At 48.4% G+C, this 20372-nt stretch overlaps 1 long non-coding RNA gene across 1 annotated transcript; it reads left to right on the top strand.

The window, feature by feature from the left end:
* The first annotated feature begins 832 nt into the window (after positions 1–832).
* Positions 833–20140, top strand: LOC120238329. The gene is made up of 5 exons (XR_005530187.1): positions 833–1101; positions 1447–1522; positions 14410–14637; positions 17353–17495; positions 20047–20140. It is a non-coding gene; the product is annotated as an uncharacterized LOC120238329 (long non-coding RNA).
* Positions 20141–20372: the final 232 nt, after the last annotated feature.

Genomic DNA, 20372 nt, shown 5'->3' with positions numbered 1-20372 from the left:
TTTGAATGCGTCATTAGAACCTATTTGTGTTTCCCCATCTGATCCTCAGAAGAGCCCCATGGATCAGTTAGCAACGAAGAAACAATCTCGAGAGGGAACGGCACTGGCCCGAGCCGGCAACCTCTGGGTGTTGCTGGCGTGGACGGTGCAAGCCCAGCTCTTCCTCACACTGAAGCTGGGGCTCCTTCTCCTCTGGTTTGCGGGTCCTCCTGGGGGAAAGAAAAATCCAAAAGAACTCTTAAGATATCAGTTTTGCCCTCAAGAACCTAAAGAGCTATTTGAAGAGATAGGGAAAACCCTCAAGGAGGAGTAGTAAATGCGCGTGGGATTCAGATGCCAGCACCCATACGTGTGTAAGTGCGTGCGTGCATGTGGGTGTGTGTGCGCATGCGTGTGTTCATGCAGCAGGGTGGGCTGCTCCCACTGCTGGAGCTGCCCGCCCCCCCCCCCCCCCCGTTTTCCTCCCATCTTCTGTGACTCTGGTCAAGACTGAAGGTCCCAAGGAAGATTCTGATTGGGTGGCCAGGGGTCATATGCACAATCACCGGGTAGGGGAGGGCGGGGCATCCCCATAGGCAGTCCCACCAGCACTACACACAGTGCGGAAGAAGTAATGCACCAGGAGAAAAACCAGTTAATGTGTTAGTAAACGAAGATGGAGGGCATTCTGGGAGGTTGAAACATCAACAAGTGCCCACTATGCAAGGCACTGTGACGTTTCTAGATGTCCCCTTCGCCACCATCTACATCCCATGCACAGAGTGAATAGAGCACGTGGCACAGTCTCCATGGGGACGAAGGGAAGCAGACGCCTGGGGAGGGAAGTGATTTCCCCTGGTAATGGAGCATCTAACTCATTCTCGTGCTACCTCCAGCCCCACCCTTGTTGTCCTTCTTGCCTGGCAAGGGAGCGGCTGGCTTGAGCTCAGGACGGGATGGCAGCAGAGGGAACCATGGGTCAGGGCAGGGAGCAGGTTTCTTTTTCTAGTAGCTTCTCACCAAGGAAGGGCAGGCACCAACTCTCACCTGGAGAACGTGGGCCTCCGCCCCGCCATGGTACCTGCTGTGACTCTTTCCTGCTGAAAAAAGAGTCTGGAGCGTGTAGGTGGTTGGGTGGGGGTGCGGTGGGGAGGTGATGGTGGGCTAGGGGGTTCAGATGAGCAGTGCAGTTTGGGAAAGTCTGGTGCCGGAACCCAGGGGGGAAAAAAGTAAAGCTGACCTTCCTCCGTCATGCAAAATGGCCAGCAGCCCTGAAATGTTGGCTTTCTGAAACCTAGGGAGGGAAACTTCCAAGATCCCTGCCTGGTTAAAGCAAAAACAAACAAACAAACCAACCAAAACAAAACAAAACCCCACAGTCGAAACTTCTTAGTCGTTTTCCTAGTTCCCAGAGTGGGTCAGAGGTCAAGAGAGTTCTGTTCCAATTTTCGTTCTGCCTCTTACCAGCTTTAACCTTGTGTGAGTCACAGATCGCCCTGGATCTCATTTGTGCAACCGGAAGATCGCATGAAAACACTAACAGGTAAAGTGATATTAATATTAATGAGAAACAGTATACTAGGTGCTGGTGGCAGATCACGGCCACTTGCCTACCCATTTGAGCTCTTTCTGTGTGGACCTCCCCATAGGAGGCAGCAACCCAGGGTTCCCAATAAAACTTTATTTGCAAAAAAGGTGGTGGGCTGTATTTGGCCCATAGGCCATCGTTAGCCTCTAGTATAGAGAGTATAGGCTGTGTCTCCTAAATTTACCATCTAGCAACATTGACCGAGCACTTATTACGTACCATTCACTAATCTGCATCCGCCATGTGCAGAAGTGCGGCAAGGTTCTGGATTTTCCTCTTTTTTTTTTTTTTTTTACATGTATTTATTTCTGAGAGACAGAGAGAGAGAGATAGAGCGTGAACAGGGGAGGGGCAGAGAGAGAAGAGACACAGAATGGGAAGCAGCCTCTAGGCTCTGAGCTAGCGGTCAGCACAGAGCCCGATGTGAGACTCGAACCCATGAACCGTGAGATCATGACCTGAGCGGAAGTCGGATGCTCAGCTGACTGAGCCACCCAGGAGCCCCTGGATTTTCCTCTTAACTCCTTCCAGCCAACCTCTATTGAACCGCTCTTGGGCACCAGGTTCTAGGGTCCTCTGGCATTAGGCTGTGGGTGACAAGAGGCTCTCCCTGTCCCTACAAAATTACATTCCAGCAGACATGATTGATACAGATGAGCGCAAGCGCTGGGGAAGCATGTAGGAGGGCCTTTAATTCAGACTAAGAGGTAAAGGAGGGCTTCTCAGAGTGGGTGACACCCACACAGAGCAAGGCGACTGCTACTTTCACGGATCTTCCAAGATGCGTTCTCAGCGCCTGGCACATGGGCTCTTTCCCTTCCTGAGACCGGAAGTGGAGCACTCTGAAACCCTAGGAGATGCGACGGGAGATGAAACCCAGTGCCACGGGAAGGAGGGATCCTGAGCCCCCAGATCATCACAGGGAGAAACACCCTCCTCGGATTGTCACCTGAATGAGAAATAAATCTTACTGTGGCATGCTGCTGAAATTGCAGGGGGTGTGGATTGCTACATCTAGCGCTATCCTAACTAATAAAATGCCTTAGGCACACCATCTCCCTGAAGCATTTCGGTAATCCTACGAAATGCCCCAATTTTGCAGGCGAGGAAGCTGAGTCTCAGAGAGGTTAAGGAGCTTGTCCAAGGTCACACAGCTAGTAAATTAAGTAGCCCAAAGTCTACCCCAGAGAAGTCTGTCTCCAATGCCCATGCTTTGGAGCCCTGTCCGTGGCTCTGATTCTGACTGATACACAACCCAGCCCTCCTGTCCAGTCTAGGCAGCTTAGCCCAGAAGAGGCAGGGGACGGTCCTGTCCTGGGATTTATATTAATGAGATGAGACAGGATTTCCCCTGGGCAGGGAATGAAGGCCAGAGGCCAGACAGAAAAGGGCAGCCCTCCTGCCTTGGGGAGAGCCAGGTTTTCTAGGAGCTTGGAGGCGGCTGCCTGCAGACCTGGGCAGAGCTGCGTGATCCAGACCCCAGATCCCTCCTAGACTGTGGGAGAGACAGGGGAGACAGCCTCCAAGCCGGAGGACCCCCAAGATCCTTCCTCGGTTCCTGCCCCCCCTCGAAAATGTTTTCCTTTGCAGGCCAGAGAGGCACTTTTCTCTTTGTAGCCAACATGTCCAGGGCTGACAGGCTAAAACTGCTCGCTTGCTTTTAAGTGTCAGGAGATGTAAATAGTTTTAGTCTTCAGTGATTTCTGATTGAATCTCCTTTTGAAGTAATGATAGCTATAATTTAAAGCAACAGTTACCATATTTTCCTTGCTGGCTGGCCTTCTTTGAAGCACTAAGTATAAATCTGCTTAAAATCTTAAAATAGCTATAGCCCTGTCTCAATATTCTACCAGGAGCCAGGGAGATTCGGCCTCTAATTGCCATCATCTGTAACTAATATCAGCAGCACAGCGGGCTCATGACAAGGTGGCCGGCAGAATTGCTCTGACCTGGACAGGAAGGTAGAGGCAGAGACATGGTCTCCCTTGGGGACCCTTGACTTTGGTTGAAGTTCGGAAGAAACCCGTCCTAAAATTAGGACCAAATGGGCTCTGGGCTGTTGGGAGCTTTTTCAGGACCGTCGTTTTTCCAGGCCCCTCCGGGAGTCTGGGATGGAAATGAGAGGGGCCTCTTTGCAACATAGACCTCAGAATGTTCAAGGGTGGGCGAGGACTTGGTCCTAGCTGACGGACTTCCCAGGGGCAACTTCCATGGTCGGGTTAAGGCATGACACCCTTGTGTTTTCATAAGAAGGGGGACAGCTGTAGAGATTTCCAGGGTGGCCAATCACAGGCGGGAATAATACACAACCACTTCTGCTGCACTTTGGCAAACACATTTAAAATACAGTTCATCTTAAAATTGGCGGCCGCATTTTTGTTGATTCACCAATATGAATTCATTCGACTTACCGCATCCCTACTGTGCGCAGGGCAGTGAACAGAATGGCGACACCAGTGTTCACAGCGTTTACGATACACACAATAGACATCAGGAAGATGTTGACAAGTGCTAGGGAGCCAAATAAAGGAAGGCAAGAAGAGAGTGCTGCCCTTGTACTTTTAAATAGGCTTGTCACCAAGAAGGTGGCATGAAATGGCATTTCCATCTTTGCACGAACTTTTCAGTGGAAAGTATACGAACATGTATCCACGAAGGCATTCTGTCGAATCCTGGTGGGAAATGTTCAGAAAAGTGTGCTTATCTCTCTGAGTGTCAGAACCCTGGGTGTTTTTCACATTTTTTTTTTTTACTACATAGACGTTTTCTGATAACGATGTGTGTGTTTTGGGGAAAAGCGGTAATTGAGTTTGACAGCTCCCCAATAAAGTAAACATAGATTCACCGTAGGACCAGCAATTCCACTCTCGGCTATATGCCCAAAAGAATTGGCAGGAGGTTTTCAAGCAGAAACTTGTGCCCGAAAGCTCATAGCAACGGTATCCACAATAGCTACGAGGGAGAAACAACTCGAATGTCCCCCGAGGGATGGATGGATTAGCAACATGTGGCACATCCATTCAGTGGAATATTATTCGGCCACAAAGAGGAACAAAGTGCTGAAACACGTGACGACAAAGGTGAACCTTAAAAGCAGTATGCTCAGGGAAAGAAGCCAGATGCAAAAAAGCCAAATGTCGTCAGATTCCATTTATATAAAATGTCTGAATTGGCAAATCCATGCAGACTGGAAGTGGATTGGTGGTTACCTACAGCTGGGGGGTAGGGAGAGGGCTTAATGTCTATAGGGTTGTTTTTCAGAGGGGGAGGGGCTGGTGATAAAAATAGTCCAGAACCTAGGTGGTGGTGATGGCTGTATAACACCATGAATATTCTAGAGGCGCTGAAGTGTGCGCTTTAAACTGGGTAGAAATGGTCAAGGTTATGTTATACATATCTTTCTACAATAAAAGAAGAAGCAGTCATTGGCGGGGGGGTTCCTGGATAAACTCAGTGGCTGTGAATGCCCATGAGAGGCCTGACCCGAGAGGTCTTTGTCAGGTGACCCACCAAGGGAGAGAGAGAGAGAGAGAGAGAGAGAGAGATGTCAGGTGCTGGGAGGCTTGGCAGAGCCCCATTAGGAAAAGTTGTTTCTTCTAGTAACTTACCGAGTACCTCTTAGAGGCCAGGCAGGGGGTCCCGGGCAATGGCAGCCTTCTCCAATGGCGCTCCCAGCCAGAAGCCAGTGTGGGGAAGGCTGTGAGATGGGCAGAGGTGAGGGTGGAGGGAGGCTGCTTTTGTGGGGCTGAGCCGTGGATCCGGCTGCTTCTTCTCTGGCCCTGACACGCTTCTCCGGGTTGAGGATACAGATCTCAAAGAGGAGGCCAGACAGATGCTCTGGGAGGCCACACCAAGTGCATGATGGGAGCAGCGAAATAGGCTGGGCGGCTCTGGAGCCCATTAAGGGATTAACGATTTTCCACAGATGATCTGCAGAGAGGGCAGTCTGGACACAAATAATTGAGAAAGAGCCTGTTTTCCTAAAACCTGGGCATTCCAGCCGCCAGTTCCCATGCTTTATAGGACGGCAGAGATGAAGGTGTTCTTAGGTGCAGGGTGAGGGAGGTGAGGGACGATCGGCCGCCATCGGGTGCAGGGGGCAAGCCCTGTCTCCCTGCCTTGACCTCCCTCAGCACCAGAAACTGCCTCCTCTTGTGTGCACCCCTGGGACTCTGCTTGTGCCTCATGACTCACTACAACTTTCTGGGTCATGCTTTTTTTTTTTTTTTTTTTTTTATTTTATTTCTAAGAGAGAGAGAGAGAGAGACAGCGTGAGCAGGGGAGGGTCAGAGAGAGAGGGAGACACAGACTCTGAAATAGGCTCCAGGTTCTGAGCTGGCTGTCAGCACAGAGCCCAATGCAGGGCTCGAACCCACGAACCGCGAGATCCTGACCTAAGTGAAAGTCAGACGCTTAACCGACTAAGCCACCCAGGCGCCCCTCTGGGTCATGCTTTAGAGCCGAGGGCTTTTGTGCTAGAATAAACCAGAGAAAGATGCGAATGGCCAGATGGGCCTTGTCTGCGTCTCTCGCTGTTCCTCTAGGGAGAAAAGGCACAGGGTGAGGCCCACAGATGTGGGCAGCTATCGGCATAGCAGGAAGTCACCTTGCCCCCCACACACCACAAGGCGAGAGGCCCTCCCACCCCGCCCCGGGGGACCCCCTGTGTTGGCATGCTTTTCATCTGGTGCCTCCCCACAGTTCCCTTCTGGGCACTTGACCGTGTCTGGCCAAACGGGACCACACTGTCCGGGAACAGCGTCCCCTCCCTTCCTGCCTGGGCACTACCCCCCCCCACCCCTGCCAAATGCCACCTGCTGCAATCCTAGCCGTTCTCCACGTCTCACCACAAATGCCACCTCCTCCATGAGCTCTTCCTCCCTGAGTGCGCTCGTGCCCTGGTGCTTTTCATAGAGACCCGAGGCAGAGCAGTCCGCCAAAGGTGGGCTTCACTTGTGCGGCTCTCCAACCTTAACAGAATCCGCAAGAGCCCTGTGGTTTAGAGCATGGCTTGGGAGCTGCGTGTACAGCCTGGGGTTCCGTCCCGACCCAACGCGGGCAAATCCCTCTACCTCTCTGCACCTCCGTTTTCCCATTTGTGAAAGGAGATAAAAATCACCAGCGGGATAGCACACTTGACCCTCCAACATCATGGGTTTGAGCTGTATGGGTGCACTTACACGCGGACTGCTTCTGATGCACACAGTCCCGGGCTATAAGTGTATTTTCTCTTCCTTATGATTTTCTATTTTTTTTTAATTTTTTAAAAATTTTAATGTTTTTATTTAGTTCTGAGAGACAGCGTGAGCAGGGGAGGGTCAGAGAGAGAGGAAGACACAGAATCTGAAAGAGGCTCCAGGCTCTGAGCTGGCTGTCAACACAGAGCCTGACATGGGGCTCGAACCCATAAACTGCGAGATCATGACCTGAGCCTAAGTCAGACACTCAACCGACTGAGCCACCCAGGTGCCCCTTCCTTATGATTTTCTTAATAACATTTCCTTTTCTCTAGCTTCCCTTAAGAACACAGTATGGAATACATATAACATACAGAACATGGGTGATGGATGTTTGTTGGGAAGGCTTCGTTCAACGGTAGGCTGTTAGTAGTTAAGTTTTGGGGGGAGTCAAAGTCATACTTGAATTGTCAGCTGTGTGGGGGGGGTTGGTGCCCCTAACCCTGACATTGTTCAAGGGTCAACTGTACTTTCCTGAAACACAGACCCCCTCTGGGGATTAATTAAGATGGATGCAAAGCAGGGCGGGGACTGGGGTGAGACCAAGGAGCTGCCTCGGGTACAGAATTTCAGGGGGTGCTCACGACGTCTTGAAGGTGCACAGCGCCCCTCTTCTCTCACTCGTCCCGGCCCGGGTGCCAAGTTCACGGGCCAGCCTAGAATAATGCCCATGAGAGTCTGCTGAGTGCATAGAGCAAACATTCAGAAGCAGGTGCATAGAATTCTCCTGTGTTGGTACACCTGTTTATGTGTGTGGGAGTAGGTGGTATATGTATAAGTGTATATAATATGTATCCACATATACGTGTTCATATATATGTACATTGATAGGTGCATGAAAGTGCCTAGAAACTTGCAATGTCAGTGATTGCAGAATTGGACCAAAGGCACTTTGCCCTTATGCTCTTTAGTATTGTTTGGATTTAAAAAAAACCACATTTATATTTCTCTTGTCCTTAAAAATAACACATTTTTAAAAATCCCATGAAGCAATGGACTCAAAAAAGAACGTTTACTGTATCATTCACTTGCTCTGTGACCTTGACAAAGTGTCTCTGCCTCTCTGAGTCTACTTCATTGTGAAAAGGGAATAATCATCATAGTTACCTCACAGGATATTCTGAGGATTAAATAAAAGAACACCCCGTCTTTCTATTCTGTATGTTTCTCTCTTCTGGGTGCAGATCTTGTAAATGGTCAGTAAATACTTGCTGAATTGAAATCTTAGTTTCCTTTTCGTGTGTGTTAAAAACTTTCCATAATGAAAAGTTTTAGAGCTCTCTCCAGATCTTTTACTTATTTACTTATTTTTAAATGTTTATTTATTTTTGAAGGGGAGAGAGAGAGAGCAGGGGAGGGGCAGAGAGAGAGGGAGACAGAGGATCTGGAGTGGGCTCCCGAGAGCAGAGACAAGCGGCTCGAACCCACAAACTGTGGGATCATAACCTGAGCTGAGGTCAGACACGTAACCGACGGAGCCACCCAGGCGCCCCTCTCTGCAGATATTTTCGAGCAGGCTAGAGAATGGACTAGAGGGGACAGAGGAGCACCTGCCCGGTGGAGGCCCAGGGAAGGTAGACCAAGATGTGCTAGGCCTGGCCCAAGCCTCAAAAAGTTGACCATCTCTCAGGGGTGAGAGAGGGTTCTAGTAATCAAGACAGATGGGGTGTGGCTGGGAGCTGAAGAATGTGTTGGAGCAAAGACTTCATGAGACACTGACGGGTGGAGATGAGTGAGGTCCCCACATTCCACCAGAGTGGCTGGTTTGGCGCGGGCGAGGCAGGAGGTGGAGCGGGGCTTGTGGAAAGTCACGCAGCCCTCTCGGCAGTCTGTGCAGGGGACGTGCTAAGCTTTCGCTGTCATACTGTCCATGCCTCAAATCCTCTCACTGCCATTCACGACACGCGAGGCTTCAGGCAAGTTGCTTACCCTCTCTGTGCTTCGACCTCCCGATCTTCAAAACGGGACTAGAGTCAGAACCTATCAAGCGCTTCGTAAATGTCACCCACAGTGATGGCGCCCGTGATGATGTTGTCTGAGCAGGAGCACATCTGCGCGTTGAGAAGCCCCCTCTAGTCACAGTGAGCGGGATGAATCATGGAGGAATCAGGGCAGGGAGGGGCCTGACTGACAAGAGGCCCTGCCCAGTCATAATGGGAAGGAGCCGGGTGTGAAGAGATGAAAGACATAACCGAGATAAAATATAGTGCCCTTGGCAATCGATTAGATGGGGGGGGGGCGGTGAAGGCAGTGGGGGTGGGGGTGGGGAGAAGTGAGGGGTAACAAGGAGTCCGGGGGGGTGAAAACACAGTTCTGGAGTCTGGAAGGAGATTGGTGCTGTTACAGATAAGTGTTCTGGAATGTAGCTGGGCTGGGCATGTTGAGTTTGACGGACCCTGGGAATCCAGGTTGGAATCCTGAAGAGATTTGGGTGTGGCCCTGGTTAAAGGTAATTGATGTAAGCTTTCCTGTCACCCTTGTTCCTGATTCAGACCTCCTGAGGCCTTAGAACTGGTTGTTAAGATGTAATGTCACAGGGACACCATAAGTGCTTTTTCCTAAAGATAATATAAGGGATTGTGCTTGACTCTTAGAAGTAAGGGTATTAGTTCCCAAAGTATATTCCACCACTGGGTGTTCTATGAAAGAAAATATTTTGTGGGCAAATAAATTTAGGAGGCATTCAGTTAAAAAAGAAAAGTAGATGTTCCATTATGCAGGACTTATCAGTGCCTCTAATGTGCTGATATGTTTGGTGTACGTCTGGTGAGGAACTTGGAAAGTCATATTTCTCAAACTCATCTGCCTGCAGAGATATTTATTCATTTGGCCAGGTACTCAGCCCTGAAAGTTGAGGTGTCTGGACTTGGGGGGTGGGGGCGGAGGCCTCCATATTCTCAGTATCTTGGAGCAGGGTTCCACAAACTTTACTGTGCGTGTGTTAATGCAGAGTGTGCATGTCTAACAAGCTCCCAGGTGATGCCAGCAACGTGGTCCACAGATCGTACGTTGAGAGGGAAGGTCGTAGAGGATCACCTTCCTCAGTCGGCTAGTCCCCAAGGGGGATGCGGTGACGGTTCAGACCAGAGTGGGCAGTTATAGCTCTATCAGCGCCATTATTAGTGGTCACACCCCCCCCCCCCCCCCCCCCCCCCCCCCCCCCCCCCCGCCAATTCCATTACTACAGTCAGAACCCTAGTTTCTCATGAGTTACAATTGCCTTCCTGTCTGGAGCCTGGAAAGGGCCAGGGAACAGTGGAAATCCAAAAACGCAATCAGTAATAGGACGGAGAAGAAGGGTCCTGGGGGCCACCTCTGAATGAAATAACAGGCAGTGACTGTCCCCAAACCCTGTGAAGGAGCGCATGGCTGCGGATGGTCAGGCAGGTTTGCCCAGAGGGGGTGTGCAAGTGTGTGTGTGCACACGGGTGCGTGTGGGTGCACATGTGTGAAATACCGCTTTCAAAACCGGCGAATCATCTTAATTAGCTCGAACAGTCCTCCGATCCCTTATTTAGAGCGGAATGTGGAGCCCAAGCCCTGCTTTCCTAGAACGTGGGGACGGAGGGGACGAAAATAAACTTTGGTTTCACTGTGGCTGAGCAGTGAAGGGAGGGGTCCGGGCTTCCAGCCGTGGCTGCCGTTGGCTCCACTGGAGAGTGACGGCTCACGGGGTCACCCACCCCAGGGGATACCTGCCCCGCACCCTGCCTTCTGAGCCCCACTTCTGAGCCTTTGAAAGGCCCTTCCCCAAAAGGCCCGACTTTTTTAAGAGTCTGGGTTTGGAGTGATGGAGCACTGGGTTTGGATCCCAGCTCTGCCACTGACCGGCTCTGTGGCCTTGGACGAACATCGCGACCTCTCTGAATCTGTTCGGTCTTCGGTAAAATGAAGGTGATATCAGCTGCTTCCCACACCCTTGGGGTGCTTGTAAGAATGAGACGAGGTCATGCATGTAAAGTATAGGAGCACAGGCACTCCATCCGTGGTAGCTTTTTTTTTTTTTTTTTGGCTTATCCAAGAGTTTAACGAGTTAGAATTTATTTGCTTTTTTTCCCCCCAAAAGCATGTTTGTTTTCTGGGCACGAGCACTTTCGGATGCTTAACCATTGAGAGCACAGCTCTGGCTGGCTTTCTCTAAACACCCCGAGGGGGAAGGGAGGGCTGTTTCCAGAGGCTGAGACATGTCCAGGGCTGCGTGTCCAGGGGACCCTGGGACAGTACTAAATTCCAGGTTGACTTCCCTGGAGTCCTGAGTATGAGCAAAGTGGTTTCTTAAAGAACAGTGCCTTGGGGACGAAATTCCTTTAGAACCAGCGTATTGAAGCAGGAAACAGGAAGCCTAAAAATGTCCCACGTCTTAAAGCAGATTGGCCTCTGTTGGCCCCTCTGGCCGTCTTGCTCGGGCCTTACCTCATAGGGGGTATTGAGGCTCCACCATGAGCAAGCTGGAGAGTCCCTGAACTGTGTCCCAGGGAGACGAAGGACTCTGGCCTCCCCCAGGAAGGTGCTTTCTGCCGCTCTAATGCTCCATCCCAGGGGAGGAGGGTCTGGTGACCAGACATTGATACCTGGTGGAGGACTGACAGAGAGCGCACCTGCTCCATGATAGGAAAGAAGCTGTTCGTGATAAGAAGCTCCTTGCTGGGTCTTTAATCTATCACTTAGTTCTTCCCACACACTCCAAGCTAGAGAGCATGAGGTCCCAGAGCAGGGAGGTGACTTGATGGGTCACACATCAAGATGGGGTCTGAACTCAGCTCCCCTGGGTCTGAGTTCTAGAGCGTATTTCCACTGCTCCTCTCCCCAGGCTCCCCAAGCTCCTCCCTCCTCGCCTCTGCTCCTAAAGGCACACAGAACGGCTACCCCTTCTGACACCTCTGACATTATTCGGTTTGTACTGCGTGCTGCTTCCTGTGACAGTCCCCATCCCCCTGGGATAAACCGAGGGTGGGGGGAGCTTTTTAAATGTCTCTTAATGCATTTGATTCTCTGGGTAACATTGAGTACCTTGTTCCTTTCCCCTCTGGTGAAAGGCAGTGGCATCTGGCTTCTGGACTTATCTCCTATGCTTGCTGAAAGATCACTATATTTCCTCTTCCCATGAACACATCTGACCCTCCTAGTGGCTCAGATAATAGGTGGTCCCCAGTGGCTGCTTTCTCTAGGGTACTTCTGGTCCCCAAAAGGGGAGGGCCTTGCACTGGCTCAGTGCTATGCAAATGCTCCTGAAATTGTCCCAAAGTACTCTAGAGAGAGAGGTGACTTTCTCTGTTCACTCTTGTTAACAAAAGATTTATAGGTTGTACAGTAGAATGGATGCACTGGAAAGTTCACTGTAGTAACACGGGGTAGAGATGGCTAGCCGCCCAGCCAATACCCATACTCCCCTGCTTCCTCAGCAAAAGAACCCTAATCACTGAGGACAGTGGTGTGGCCAACTATAAGAGTATTTTCCTCAACATCCCTTGTAGGTATGTGACTAAACGCTGGCCGCTGAGATGCAGATAGAAGTTGTTGAGAGATTCTTCCAGAAGGTCTTAAAGAATGATCCTTGAGGAACGTCTTTTTTTTTTTTTTCCCCCTTTCCAAGCTTCTTCCTGGAGCAAAGACGTGATGGCAGGAGCATGAGACTACTTTAGATCATGAGGTGTTTGTAATCACAAAATACTGGAAGCAATCCAGGGGCGCCTGGGTGGCTCTGTCGGTTGAGCGTCCGACTCTCGATTTCGGCGCAAGTCATGATCTCACAGTTCTCAAGGTCGAACCCCACGCCTGGCTCTGCACTGAACATGGAGCCTGCTTTGGATTCTCTCTCTCCCCCTCTTTATGCCCCTCCCCCATTCATGCGCGCTCTCTCTCTCTCGCTCTCTCTCTCCAGAAATAATAGATAGATAGATAGATAGATAGATATTAGAAACAATCTAAATATACACATTTAGGAGATCGGTTGAATAATTGTGGTGCTATCCACCCCATGGAGCTCTATTCGGGGGTTATTTCCATGACCTATTGCTCAAGCAGGATGCTACTTTTTGTGTAGGAAAGGAGGGGGGAAAGAAAATATTTGTTCATAGGGAAAACCAACTACTAGAAGGAAAGAACAGAAAATGAGACTGGTTAGAAGGAAGTGCCTGGGAATGAGGTTGAGGAAAGAAAGGATGGGTGGAAGTAAAGCCTCTCTAATATAGTTCTTGGTATCATTCTGACTTAGGGAATCATGATAGCATCTCATGCACTCAAAAAAAAAAAAAAGAGGAACTGGGCCAACTGGGTGGCTTAGTCACTTAAGCGTCTGACTTCAGCTCAGGTCATGATCTCATGGTCCATGGATTTGGGCCCCACATCGGGCTGTGGGCTGACAAGTCAGAGCCTGGAACCTGCTTCGGATTCTGGGTCTCTCTCTCTCTCTCTGCCCCTCCCTTGCTCATACTCTGTCTCTCTCCCTCTCCCTCTCTCAAAAATAAATAAAATTTTTTTTAAAAAAGGACTAAAATCATTAAGGTTGGGGGAAAATCTTAAAATGAGATACAAGTGAAAACAAATGAACTGAAATGTATGTCAAATGAAACATGCAACCACGCTGAGATGAAGGGGCAGGGGGAGCAGACCCCTGTGATTTTGGGACACAGCATTTTGGTGACAGACAAAAGGGCTCAACATGAATCTTTAGCTCTTGAGAGCTGGCTACTGTTTTGTACCCGTATAGGTTGGCCATTCTGAAAATACATGCTGTGTATTCTGGGATTGAGCAAATAAGGAAGTAAACTGTGCATAGTGGGAGTCAGGTTTCTTGCTAACAGAGATGAGGGTTACGTGTATGGAAAGCAAAGTATCTAATGAACTCTTCAGTGTTGGATTGGAATTGGAGGTATCAATTTATACATATATATATGTATATAAATACATATAGAGTATAAATTACATATGTACTTGAAGAAATACACATATGTTGTATGTGTACTTGTACAAATTGTAAATATGTACTGTAGAATACATAAATATGTTTATATGTAGATATTTATGTTTACATTGATGTTACTTGCATAAATATAGATATATATCTATATAGTTATAAATATACACTGTAAATATACATATGTGTATAAATATAGACATACTCCTATATTTATATAAGTATTTATCTTATACTTACACGTCTATATTGAGATGAGACAGAGAGAGAAATATGGTAAAATGTTTACATTTGGGGCACTTGGGTGAAGGGTTTATGGGAATCCATTACACAAATCTTGCAGTTTTTCTGTACGTTGAGAAGTATGTCGACATAAAAACCTTAAAAGAAACCAAAGTGGAAGGCTTGTTAGAGTTGACCTTTTGCCAGGTCAAAGCCGGGCAAATGGGTTTCCTGAACTCCTTCTCATTCATCTACGGGACAGGTCTTTGACATGGGTACAGGGAGAAGGGAAAGAGGAGGCGGAGGTACCCTCTGTGAGAATATGACGGCTGGCGTGGTAGATAGGAAGCATCTCTTGGCCCCTGTGAGGGTCAAAGGCAGGGGCTGGCCCAGCCTTGGAGAGCACTCTAGTCTGCTGTCTTCCTCACTTACCCACTGCTCCTTCTGTCTTCCCTAAACACGCGCAGGAAGACTTTTTCAGTAATATGACCTCCCCACCACCATTTATCCTCTCCTTGTATCTTGGATGGGGCGAATTCTCTCGTACGCCTATTGTGCTCCAAAATGTCGCTTCTCAAGAGTTTCCACAGTAATTCTACAATGGATTCTGAAGTCAACAGTAATTCACAGTGGCCAAGGAAGGACGAGAATGCGCCTCTTCCCTCCTCTGCCATCCTTCCCCTAAGTATTAGTTGGTAAGTATGTGTCAGAGCGCCTGCCGGTGACGCATAACTGATGAGCAGTTTGGCAACAGGGCCAGGCAGAGAACTGGGTTCGGAACTTCACTCTGCCCCTTACACTTCAGTCCTCCGCCTGCAGAGAGGGCATGATGATAGCTTTGACCTTAGTGAGTGGCTTTGAGGATCGAACGAGATAAGCATGTAGATGCTTATCATAGCGCTCAACAAATGTTAGATAGCACTTGTCACCATAGCAGAGTGCGTGGTCGTGATTTTGTGCAGCAGTCCAAAGGATGAAACACTGAGAGGGCCACATTGCTTTCCCCAACCGGGACCCATCTTGCCTGGAATTGTATTGAACCTGTGAGTGTGTTTGATAGCTTGGGGGGCCCGTCTGATAGAGACACGGGTTTCCTCCACTTGGTGACAAGCTTTTCCCAGCGTTCCCACAGTATACAAGCCAGGGGTCCCTGACCTGGTCCTGGGGAGTGTCATGGAAGCCTCCATCTTCCCTGCACACAGAACCGCATCGCTGCACTCTAATTTCTGGAAATCATCTTCTCCCATCGCCTTTCTTCAGTTGGTGTTAGGCAGTAGGAGTTTGCTGGTGTGGGAGGGAAAATCATCCGCTTTTTGAGGGGGAAACGGCACCAGACTTTTATAAGCCCCATGGGAGTCTTCCTTCAAATACCGTCCGGTGGAATCCTGTTCCTGTGGTAAGGATATGGGGACAACTCAGGCAGCTTGCCATGTAAGAAAGTTCCAGAAGATAATTATTTGAAGTTACAGCAGCTTTTTATTCTTGTGGGGAGGTAAAATTATATGTATTTTCAGCAGGGCTTCTTGTGCCAAAACTTGGAACAAAAATTCACTCTCCGTTACCAGTCTTAGAGGAAAATATTCACAGCTCTTTATGTCACATCAATTTCCTCCTTCTTCTTGTTTTTGCTTATTTGTGTGTGTGCACACACACGCATGCACACAGATGCCTGTCTGAACTTTTTGGGGAGTGCCTGTAAGTAGTATGTTTATGTGCTGGCCAGTGGAGCATATCCAATGACTTTCTTGAGGTATAACTCACATGAATTGTAATTCACGTATTTAAACTATACAGTGTTCAGTTGTACTCACAGAGTTGGGCAGTTATCACTACCGTCAATTTCAGAACACATTCGTCACTCCAAAAAGGAACCTTGTCCCCATTAGCAGTCACTCTGTATTTCTTCCCAGCTGGGACAATCCTAGGAAATCAGTTTCTGTTTCTATAGATGTGCTATCCTGAACATTTCACATAAATGGGACCATGCAGTGTGTAATCTTCTATGGCTGCCTTCTATCACTTAGCACCATTTTCCAGGTTCATCCAACTGCAGCACATGCAAGTCCTTCATTCCTTTTAATGGTTAAATATGATTCCATTGTATGGATAGGTCGCATGTTGTTTATCCATTCATCAGGTGATGGACATTTGGGTTGTTTCCACTTTGGGGCTGTTATGAATAATACTGCTTGTAGAGATTCATGTACAAGTTTTTGTGTGGATGTGCGTTTTCATTTCTCTTGAGTCTATAACTAGGAGTGGAATTTTGGGTCATCTAAAGACTATGTTTAACTTGTTGGATAACTGTCAATCTGCTTTTCCAACGGGTCACACCTTGTTACATTCCCACCAACAGTGTATGAATGTTACAGCTTCTCCACGTCCTCACCAACACTTGTTATTATTCAACTCTTTGATCAGAGCTGTCCTCATGGGCATGAAGTGGCATCTCCTTGTGGATCTGATGTGCCATTTGTCTGATCACCAGTCATCGTTGAGCATCTTTTCATGTGGTTATTGGCCACTTATGTATCATCTTGGGAGAAATGTCTATTCAGAGGCTTTGCCCATTTTTAAGTTGGGTTATCTTTATTATTGTGTTGTAATAGGTTTTTAAAATATTTTCTAGATACAATTCCCTTATCAAATATATAATTTGCAAATATTAAACCCCCTCCACTCTATGGGTTCTCTATGTACTTTCTTGATGGTGTCCTTTGGAGCACAGTGTTACATTCTGATGGAGTCAAATTTATCTATTTTTTTCTTTTGTTACTTGTGTTTGTGCAGTCATGTCTAAGAAGGCGCTTCCATACCCAAAGTCGTGAAGATTTATGTCTGTATTTTCTTCTAAGGATTGTATAGTTCTAGCTCTTACAGTTAAGTCTATGTTACATTTTGTAAAGACTTTTTAATTTTTAAGTAGTCTCTACACCCAATGCAGGGCTCAACGCAGCAGCCTCAACATGGAGAGTTGCATGCTCCACAAACCACGCCAGCGAGGCACCCCCGATGATACATTTTGAGCTAATTTTTGTGTATGGAATAAGAAAGGGATTCAACTTTATTCTTTTGTAGGTGGATATCCAGTTGTTTCTGTCTTGAAAATGTAGAAATAGTTCCATGCCAGTTAGTAAACCCCGCTGCCCTGAGATCCCCAAGTACCCCCTCTTCTGTTCTGGCTCTCCCCTGGGACCTCCCAGACATTCCCATGACTCACAAGCTGACCTGTCAATGCCTGGCGCAGCAGGAAGCCTCAGGACCCTGCCAGTTCTGATGCTAGTGAGGTCCCAGGTGTTAAATAGTTTGAATGTCACACCTATGTGTTGGTGTTATGACACGTTCTCAGGGTTGGTGATACTAATATGGACACAGAGCAGTCCTATAACTTGCTATTAATAATCCTGTAGGGTAGCTCCAGGAAGTGTTGCTGGAACAAAGAAATGCCAGTGTTCTGTAACCATCCCGCCAGTGAGGAGCGGAACACGAGCAGATCCTGACTCAGAACAAGCTTCGCGGTGGCTTGTGAGCCAAAGACCTCGGTGGCAGCAAGGTAAGGACATTCCACTGTGGTTTCTCCCCAGGCAGACGGGTAGGCCATCTTTTGCTCTCATCCCAAACGTCTCATCTGAGGGCCTGGGAGATTATCCCAGGGGGTTCCTCCAGGAAGGACTCCCAGATTCTCCCTCGGCAGAGTGAGTTCAACCACCCACAACTTTGTGGGATGGACGAATCTTCTTTCTTGGATGGGCGGAATGGTGGAGACAGCTTCCCTAGAAGCTCCTAGTTGACAGATCCGTCCACGCTAGCTGTGGTGTCTCCTACTCCCTGGTCACAGCTTGCCACTGACAGACAGGGACACCGCCTCCCCATCAGACAGGCACTGTCTCTGCCCGCCTTGCGCCGCCTTCTGCTCAGCCCCTCTCCCCTGCAGTGTATTTGTCCCACATTTCTGGATAATTACGTTTTTGGGCAATGGCCCTTCCGCGTGCTGCGGAACAAGCGGTTGAGCCTATGGCCTTTTCCCAAGTACTGTTTCCAGCCAGGCCGTGCCACCTTTTCTTGTGCTGTGTTCCAGGACACAAAAGGTCAGGAGCCTTGCCGGGAGGACAGAGCCCGGTGTGGAGACCTCCTGGCCTGGCTGTTATGTGGACAATAAAGGGGCATCTTAGGGAAATCAGTGAGCGCACGTGACGGGGTTCCCCAGCCTTGTCTGACCTCACAAACAGTCCCGACTGCACCTTAGTATTTGGGGGCTTGGGAGGAGCTGGTATATATTTAGGGTGCTCAGGTATGGCGGGGAAGTGGACACAGGTCAACTACAAATGGAATGACTGTTGCCTTCAAACCATAGTCTCTTGCTGACTTTGCATGAGGACAAGTCCCTGTCACATGGCTGGCCTGAACCAAGAGTAGCTCTTACCATCTTTTTAAAAAAAAATTTTTTTTAACATTTATTTCTGAGAGACAGAGAGACAGAATGTGAGCAGGGGAGGGGCAGAGAGAGAGGGAGACACAGAATCCGAAGCAGGGCTCCAGGCTCCGAGCTGTCAGCACAGAGCCCGACACAGGGCTCGAACCCACGAACCGTGAGATCATGACCTGAGCCGAAGTCGGATGCTTAACCGACTGAGCGCCTCACTCTTACCATCTTTCCCAGTGCTTATACTTCAGTGCTCACTTTGGCACCACATGTATGAAAATGCGATGATTATGCTTTATAATTAACTGTGCTTAAACCTGTTATACTTTATAATTATTAAAATGTTATAAAATTATATTTATAATTAGATGATTTAATAATTCTTATTCTGTAAAATATTTGCAAAAGATTTCCCTAATGACCTGAAAGGAAGTGAGGAGAAGCCTAAGTGTATCACAGCAGCGCAAAGCAGCAAGGTGGTCCAAGAATATTGGCCGAGTACTCGCTAATCCAAGGCCCTGGGATACACGCAGCACCAAGAGAATCCCCAGCCCAAAGGTGCATCCCCCAGCTCAGGTTCAAGTGTAAGAGGGGAGGAGAGGTAGAGAAATGATGGAGAGAAAGGGGGATGCCAAGCTCTAAAGTTCTACCAACTTTAAGCAAAATGTGAGTCCCCGGAAGGCCCCCCAGGCCAACCCATTCTTCTGTCCTTTGTTGTTCCCCCAAGACATTGGGATCCAGCTCTTGTTGACCCATGCCCTCAGGTTTCTTTTCTTTTCTTTTTGAGAGAGAGAGAGGGAGAGGGAGTGGGGAGAGGCAGAGAGTAAGAATCCCAAGCAAGCTCCACACTGGCAGTTCAGAGCCCGACGTGGGGATAGAACTCACGAACTTCGAGATCAAGACCTGAGATGAAATGAAGAGCCAGAAGCTTAACCGACTGAGCCACTCAGGTGCGCCCCTCCACCCCAGGTTCCTTGAGTCATGTCACCAGACCTCCATCAGTACCCAGAAGTATCCCAGGAGGTATCAAGACCACAGGACCCATGGCGGCTCTGAATTATCCACTCCATCTGAAGATCTTTTTATGAAAAACTACTTTATAATAAGGCAAAAAGGCAAATGTCATGGGGTGAGATGCAAACCCCTAAAGAAGACAAAAAAAATAAGACTAAGCACTCTTAGTGCTCCACTTTGCATCTGACCTCAGATTCTTTGGGTGTGTTTTCACTCAGCTCTTTTCCTAGGGATACTCAGGTGGGAAAGCTCCAGAAGTTGAGGCATGATCCAGGCATGATCAGATGCCATCTGCTGGGCCAGGAAGGGCTGACATGGTCTGCCTTCATGCAGTCACCAGCCTGCAAGCCTGGCCTCCAGTGAAGTGGCCGGCTGCTCTCCCTTCTCACCTGCCTCCCACACCTCTTTGCAGATCTTCTTCCCCTCTCCCCTCCCGCACCACTCCCACGTAGTAGACTGTGGGATTGAATTGCTTACGTCGGCCCTTTTTATGAAGGTTACAGCTTCACTTTCTTCAAGGGACCCCTCTTCCTGCCACACCCCTGGCCATTGTGATTGGCCCAGCCACAAACACGTGACACAGTTGAGCCAATCAGAGCCCTTCCTTGGGATTTTACAACTGAAAGTAACTAACAGAAATCATTTCTTTTTCCCTTTGGATCACCAGCTCTAAGGCCATGGGCACAGAGTAAATGATGACCATGTACCTGCCACTTGGAGAAGTCTGAGAGAAAGGGCAACACTGAAGCAGAAATAAAAGAAAGAAATGAAAGAAAGAAATGAAAGAAAGAAATGAAAGAAAGAAAGAAAGAAAGAAAGAAAGAAAGAAAGAAAGAAAGAAAGAAAATACTGAAATTAAAAAAAAAGAAAGTCCTGATGCTTGATGCTTTCAAGTCCTTGGTCTTTGTGAGGATTTAATGAGTTAATGCAAGTGCTGAGCTCATAGCATGTGATCAGTAAATACTAGATGTTATTATTATTATTCCACTCTTG

Source organism: Hyaena hyaena, unplaced genomic scaffold (genome assembly GCF_003009895.1).
Source record: "Hyaena hyaena isolate Hyena2069 unplaced genomic scaffold, ASM300989v1 scaffold_7, whole genome shotgun sequence".
NCBI lineage: Eukaryota > Metazoa > Chordata > Mammalia > Carnivora > Hyaenidae > Hyaena > Hyaena hyaena.
The sequence above is the reverse complement of the archived record's forward strand: the minus strand, read 5'-3'. Positions and strand labels throughout refer to the sequence as shown.